At 38.6% G+C, this 8,005-nt stretch overlaps 1 pseudogene; it reads left to right on the top strand.

The window, feature by feature from the left end:
* Window positions 1-4,608: 4,608 nt before the first annotated feature.
* Window positions 4,609-5,462, top strand: LOC105807530 (annotated as a pseudogene).
* The last annotated feature ends 2,543 nt before the right edge of the window (window positions 5,463-8,005 follow it).

Here is an 8,005-nt window from a genome sequence, read left to right as displayed (position 1 = left end):
ATGGGGAGGCGAGTCCTGAGATTTTTATTTTCCTTTACACGATCAATCTAGTTCAGCATATCTCTTTCCAGGAGGTTGGTGATAAGACTTGGTTTCAAATCAAATGCAACTGGTTTTGCATTTTGGTCCAGTTAACAGGTCAAATTCCACCTGGGTTCAATTCCTCATGCCCTCCTGACTCCATTTTGATACCTCTGACATAACCATCTCCTATTTGGATTTTCTGTTCACAAGCCCAGCCTCACACTGAAACCAGCCTAGTGACTGACCATGGCTGTTGCCACATGGAGCAAAAGAACCATCCAGCTGGGCCCTGCCTAGTATATGGACCACAGAAACATGAGCAGTTTGGAGAAGTTTATTAGCTGGCAATAGATAACTGAAACAGCTACAGAGACAGAGATAATTTTAGCATGATTTCCAGGCAAGGTACATGCACCCCATAATTTGTAAGATTCTTCCAAAGAGCAGCTATAGAGATATAAGTATCCAATCCAAACAAATGGAAGAAAAGGTAAGACTCCTGATGAGCCACTGTGGGAAACTACTGATTTACGTCATCTGTGCTTTCCCATGCAAATGAACCAGCGCTCAAATGCAGTTCTGGTTATGACAAACCATCATAGAGGGACCTATAAATGTCCCAGACAGCTTTGTATCTTTCAAAACCAAGAGCTTACACTTCAGTGTTTATAATGTGCCAAGGTGCAGAGACTCCAACCATCCTCCCTATTTTGATGTGAAAGAACATTAACTATAAATTCTATAATTAATGATAATACCTGAATGGTAGTAACTACATATTTACACACATGATTTTACTTTCACTCAATTCTCATTACATTACTGTGAAGCAGTTATTATTCATGCCCATTTTACAGCTGAGATAACTGGGACTAAGAGAGGTTAAGGGAAACTGGGTTATGGCCTTAAATCCTGTGTGCTTTCAGTCATATGTTAGCAGCCTCTGAGTCGAGGTTCTTCCAGGTTCTTGGTGACCATGGGCCATGGGGAGAAAAGAAGCAAGTGACAGCTTTTTTTTTTTTTTTTTATTGAAAGCAAAAGTACACGCTCGAGAGAAAGAGAGTGGGCTGGCTCAAAAAGAGTAGCTGCCCCAAAAGGAAGTACTAATAGTTTTTGCTCTTTTGGAGTTTTGTAATCCTAGCACTCTGGGAGGTCAAGGTGGGAGGTTTGCTTGAGCTCAGGAATTCGAGCAAGACCCTGTCTCTACTGAAAATAGAAAAACCAGCCAGGCAATGTGGAACATGCCGATAGTCCCAACTACTTGGAAGGCTGAGGATCACTTGAGCCCAGGAGTTGGAGGTTGCAGTGAGCTATGATGATACCTCTGCACTCTATCCAGGGTGACAGAGCAAGACTCTGCCTGAAAAAAAAAAAAAATTAAAATGGTAAGTTTTATGTAATGTATATTTTACCACAATAAAAAGTGTGGAGTATTAATCATGACCAGCTCTATTATTTTAACTTATACATATTGTAAGTCTTGCTTTCATTTTAAGTTAGAAACAGTAAATATTTAAAATCAAAAGATAATTTCAAATATTACTTGCTGTCATTACATTCAAGAAGAAAACTCCAAAAAAGAGAAACCACACAAAGTTTTCAAAATGAATACTGAAGCATATTCCATGACATGTACTCAGTTTTTTCTTATTTTATACGTCTGAACATACATATTCAATAAAGATTTAAAATACTTGTGTAATTAATTGCGGAAAATGAGATTATGAAGAAAAAGCAAAGTTATGCAACAAGAAGCAACAAAAAGTGACTTTTGAGGAAGGTTGCAAATTATCTTAAGTAATTTAGAAAATTTGCAATTTCCTGAGCTTTAACAGCCTTAATAGGAAACATTAAGAATAAGGATGTTGTTAGAAGGTGTTTATTGGTTTGTCAGAAAAACACGTGACACCAAAACAGCTGACATTAAAAGGTAGTAGCAGCTTTAATAAGAATTTACCAGTCTTGGATTTCTTCACATTGTTTCATAGATAACTTGAAAATAGTCCAAAGGAAGATAATTCCAAATTCCTGAGGATTTTCAACAAGTGTTGAGTGTATGATATAAAATGATAATAAATAGTATTGTGTGAATGGATGACCATGGGCAAGAAATCCCATTTTGGCCATGAACTACTGAAAGGGGGAATTCTTTGTTCAACAAACCTCATTTGAGTGCTTACATAGCCTGAGCTCTGGGGTCCGACAAACACTGGGCTCATCTCTCAGTGCTACCACTTGAGGCTGTGTGCCTTGGGAAAAGTTGTTCAATTTCTCAATGTCTTAATTTCCTTGTCTGCAAAATGGGGGATAACCACGATGTTGTGGTGACTAGATGAGATAATGGTGTATAAGATTCTTAGTACGATGCCCAGCACATGGTGAACCTTCAATAAAGGCTATGTACCAGTACTGCGTGCACTGTACAGTCGGCTAAAAATTACATAGATGGCATGAGTGGCAGTTTAATCCTATGCTCCACTCACTCTAGGATTCAGGTATGTGTTGAATGTCACTTGGACTAGTGGCCAGGGGAAAGAGGAAGATAAGAATTTCTTGCAAATGTCTCTGTTGTTTTGGAGGAAGAGAATTAAGAAGGTTTAGTTCAAGGAAAGGGCACTTGAGTTAGAAGGGAGGGGGAAAAATGCCTACTACTAAGAATATTCTACCAGCCACAATCTCTGACTTTAATTTAATTAAATTAAAAATTAGTAAAAATATTACTTAAAATTTATTTGGAAATTTAAAAGTGAACAATTAAATGACTCATGGGAAAAGCAGAAATTATGACCGAAATTAAGAAATATCTAAACTGAGTGATAATGAAAATACCAAGTATCAGAACCTCCGGGATACATGTAAAGCAGCATGTGGAGAATTTTTTTAATTTTAACTTTATATTAGGAAATAAGAAAGGCTGAAATTTGTAAGTTTAAGGAGTTAAAGAACAACTGAATAAACAAGAGTAGGAGAAAGTAAATAATATACGAGCAGAAAATAACTAAAAAGCAAAGACACCATATGTTCTGTGAATCTCCTGGGTTTTGGGAAACTCGTCAGTTTTCAAGTTCAGTTTGATTGCATGACACCTAGCATGAGTGACTCCATTCCAGTTTCATCTGGTCTGTTGGGGCCTAGCTCAGGAACTCAGTCTAAAACTATGGCCTCTCACATTTTATTTCACAAGTCTTTCTCTCCTTCTTCCAATGTAAGACAATGGGCATGTGTTTGCCTAGCTAGAGACTATGTTTCTCAACTTTATTGCAGTTGGATATAGTTTTGTGAATAAGTTCTCCCCAGTTGAATGTGAGCAGACATTATAAGTGCAATGTCCTTCTCTTAACAGAGCATATGTGCTCACTCCACGCATGTCTTACTTGTTTGGCTGGTTGGAACATGGATGTAACTGTAACCTTGTTTCAATGATGCAAATGGAACACACATCCTAGGAGACAGGCCGGGCGTGGTGGCTCACACCTGTAATCCTAGCACTCTGGGAAGCTGAGGCGGGAGGATCGCTTGAACTCAGGAATTAGAGACCAGCCTAAGCAAGAGCGAGACCCCCTCTCTACTAAAAAAAATTTTTAAAAATTAGCCAGGCAACTAAAAATAGAAAAAATTAGCTGGGCGTGGTGGCTTTCGCCTGTAGTCCCAGCTACTCAGGAGGCTGAAGCAGGAAGATCGCTTGAGCCCAGGAGTTTGAGGTTGCTGTGAGCTAGGCCAACACCATGGCACTGTAGCCTGGGCAACAGAGTGAGACTCTGTCTCAAAAAAAAAAAAATTCTAGGAGTTGTTTATCCACAAGAGGGAAGAAACCTGGGTTCTTGAATGACTTCAAGGAGTAGAGCCATCTAGCAAATTGGAATACCATCCTTATTAATCTTTGACATATTAAATGGAAAACTGTATTAAAATGAAAAACTTCTGGGCATCAAAGACACTTTTTTAGAAATAGAAAAAAAAATCCATATATTGAGAGAAGATATTTGCTATGCATATAACCCATAAAAGATTAATATTCAAAACAAAACATGCTTTTTTTTTTTTGAGACAGAGTCTCACTCTGTTGCCCGGGCTAGAGTGCCGTGGCGTCAGCCTAGCTCGCAGCAACCTCAAACTCCTGGGCTCAAGCGATCCTCCTGCCTCAGCCTCCCGAGTAGCTGGGACTTGCCCAGCTAATTTTTTCTCTCTATATATATTTTTAGTTGTCCAGATCATTTCTTTCTATTTTTTAGTAGAAATGGGGTCTCGCTTTTGCTCAGGCTGGTCTCGAACTCCTGACCTTGAACGATCCACCTGCCTTGGCCTCCCAGGGTGCTAGGATTACAGGCGTGAGCCACAACGCCCGGCAAAACATGCTTTTTTGTTTGAAAGATCAAGAAAAAGACAATTTTAAGAAATGAACGTAAGTTATAAACTGCCACCAATATTCAACATAGAAATACATATATACACACATATACATTGTTTATATGTACAGTCAGCCCTCCGTATCTGTGCATTCCACATCCATCCATTCAACCAACCCCATATCAAAAATATTCAGAGAAAGCAAAATTCCACCCCAAGCTCAGGACCTGGAGCCACATGGCTCACGGGAATGCAGGAAGCAACCAGAAGCAGAATGAGAAAGTTGAAGCAATGCAGCCATTTACGGCAAGGAATAGCATGTCATTGATGACTGTGCTAAACAAAATATTTTGTATTAGGATTAGTGACAATATAGTTGACCCCAAATGGACACTTGGCTTGCAGATGATGCTACCAAATGAATACCCAGGTACAGTTCCACCTACTTATCAACTGAAAGCTCCTTGGCTTAAAGGGCAAGAATGTGCAGATTTAGTAAATAGCCTTGAGGAAATATACATACAGTGTATTGGTGAAAGTATTCTTTACCTGTGGGTGGAGAAAATAGAGATGTTCTAATACAAAAATCTCAGATGGCAGAACCAGGCCCAGATGTGAGGAAGAAAACTGAAGAGGAAGATGATTAATGTGAAGATGATATCATTTTAGCACATCCGCCAGAAAATCCAGGTAAACATTGGATTTCAGTATCAGTGAAAATCAGACAGAAATAGAAGAATTACCTCCGACTGATGACATTCCTATTACGGACCAAAGAAATACTTTTCGGGCACACCTAGTACTTAGCTCCAGTAGTTTGTCACAAACAGATGAAAATGGCTCTTGCCAAATGGTATGAGAATGGGGAAATAGCTCTTGCCACTCACAACATCGATGCCTACAGAATGTCTTGTGAGGATGAACAGACCTTGCAGGACTGTGAGGATGATGGGGAAACAGCAGCTGGTGGACGTCTTCATCTTATGGAAGTTTTGAATGTGAGGAATATCACATTCAAGGCCATATATGGAGCCTTGTTCTGGGATAAAAAAAAAAAAAAAGAATATCATGCTGGAACCAATCCCCTGTGAACTAAGGGATGATTGTTATATTCAACAAAATATGTATTAAGTATCTACAGTGCACTAGGCAGTATTAGGCATTGTCCAAGCTGCTGGAGACACAAAGTTCTTGTACTCATGGAATTTACATTTTTGTAGATATGCAAGTAATCAGAGGGTAGAACACAAATAGCTCAAAAACATAAGAAAAGATTCTCAGTATCTAGGATTATCAGGGGATGTAAATCAAAGCAGCACTTCAGTACAATTTTAAACCAATCATTCTACCAAAAATCTTTAAGTTTAACAATATCAAATTCAGGAAAATTTTTAAGCAACAGGACCTCTTATATACATGGGTAGGGGATGATGGGGAGTGTAAATTCCTAAAGCAATATTGAAGGACATATTGATAATAAATAGTAAATTTGAAGATACACTTACCCTGTATCTCCATTTTCATGTCTAGTGTAAAGGGACCCAAAATTTAAAAACTAGCCCGCATTCTAGCCTTAGCTGTAATAGTAATAGTGAGGTTGTTCACTTTAGCAATGGAAAATTATTAGTTGACTTTTAACTACTTATTTTAATTGTTCTGATCTGTATAAAGTATCGTGTAGCTAAAAGTTTACTATAATTGCCTAACCCATGAAAAAATGTACTTTGGCCAGGACTAATGCTTTCTGCTTCTGTAAACTTGCTTGCTTAGAGATTGTTATTGGAACAGGATGTGGTCCGTGGCTGGCCCCAGACCCTGCAGCTGTAGAAAATATGCGGTAATGTTGTTCCAACCCTCATGCTTAAAGTCACATAGCTCTGACTTAGAATAGTATAAAATAAAACATCCCTGCTTTTACAGCTCGCTGCTGCTCTCTGTGCTGCTGCCTCTTAGCGGTGTCAGAGAGTAGTCGCTGGCCAGCTAATTAAGACTCACAATTTGGCTCAGTTTCGGTCTTAGGTGGTCTTTTCTTGCACTCCAGACCATAACATCTAGGTGTATAATGCTCATCCAAAATAAAAAGCTGTGATGGAATAAATTGAGTATGATACCCCTTAAATCAAGTAAAAAGTAAAAACCATGCAAAATAATTCTGTATGTTGCTTAAGGATACAAATGTATTGTCAACAGAAAAAAGCCAAACTCTGTAAAATAATTTTAAAGAGATTTACTCTGAGCCAAATTTGAGGACCAGGACCTGGAGCCGTCCCCAAGAAGCCTTGAGCAAGTAGACTCACTGTGTTTGGGTTACAGTTTAGTTTTATACATTTCAGGGGGACAGAGGTTACAGGTAAAGTCATAAATCAATACGTAGGAGGCATACATTGGATACATTGGTTTGGCCCGAAAAGGTGGGCCATCTCGAAGGTGGGGTGGCTTACAGGTTATAGGTGGGTTTAAAGATTCTTTGACTTGTAATTGGCTAAAGATGTGAAGCTTTGTCTAAAGGCTTGGAATGTTTTAACATAAAGAGCTATTTATCAGAGATAAGCCATTGGACATAGATTTGTCGTGTAAATTGAGGACCTGTAGATTTGTCTTGCATACCCTTAGGCCTGTTAATGGATTACAAAGGATGTCCCCAAGAAGGGAGGGGGGCATGATGAGGCACGTCTGACCTCCCTCCTCCTGGCAGGCAATTTAGTTTTAGGATATTCCTTTGGCCACGAAGGGGTCCATTCAGTCAGCTGGTGGCTGGGGGTAGGGGGGTGAGCCCTAAGATTTTATTTTAGCTCACAGTATATCATAAAATTATATAAATGTATAATCAAATGATTGAACACCAAATTCAGAGTAGGGCTTAATTCTGGAGGGAAAGGTAGGAAGACAAATAAACTGATGATTTAAATGCATTGGCAATCATTCATTTCTTTAGCTGGATGGTGTGTATTCCTGTGCTTGCTGAGCTATTCTTTGCATATTTATGCGACTCTTAAATATTGGGGGAAAAAGATTAGAAACAAACCAAATTCAATGAAGATCAGTAAGAGGTAATCTCAGAAAAGCATGATTGGAATGTTATTGTAAGTAGATAGCAGAGATTTAATGAATGGTATTTCATTCTCTCTGCAGAAGGGACGTTTTTAACAGTCTTTGGCTTATCTATAGGGCGTCTGTAAACTCAAGAGCAAGAAGTTCTCAATGAATCAGGAAAACTCTGAAGGGGAGAGGATTCTGTTTGACTTGATCAAGAACCAGGTAATGTGCTTTCAGAGTAACATCTGGCATGCTCATTGATAGTAATACTTATCACTGTAAACTATCGAATATAAAAGTGGAAATCTCTGTATCTACTTCATATGCACCAAAAGAGCTAGGAGTGTGCACCAGTCATCCCTAGGTATCCATGGGGGATTGGTTCCAAGATCCCACCCTCAATGCCAAAATCCATAGATGTCCAAGTCCCTTTTATAAATAATGTACTATTTGATATAACCTATGTATATCCTCCCATATACTTTAAATCATCTCTAGATTACTTATAATACCCAATGCAATGTAAATACTATGTAAATTGTTGTTATACCATATTTTTTATTTGTATTCTTTTTTGTTGTTGTCGTATTGTTATTTT

This window comes from Propithecus coquereli, unplaced genomic scaffold, assembly GCF_000956105.1.
Source record: "Propithecus coquereli isolate 6110/MARCELLA unplaced genomic scaffold, Pcoq_1.0 Scaffold16, whole genome shotgun sequence".
Classification (NCBI taxonomy): Eukaryota; Metazoa; Chordata; class Mammalia; order Primates; family Indriidae; genus Propithecus; species Propithecus coquereli.
The sequence above is the reverse complement of the archived record's forward strand: the minus strand, read 5'-3'. Positions and strand labels throughout refer to the sequence as shown.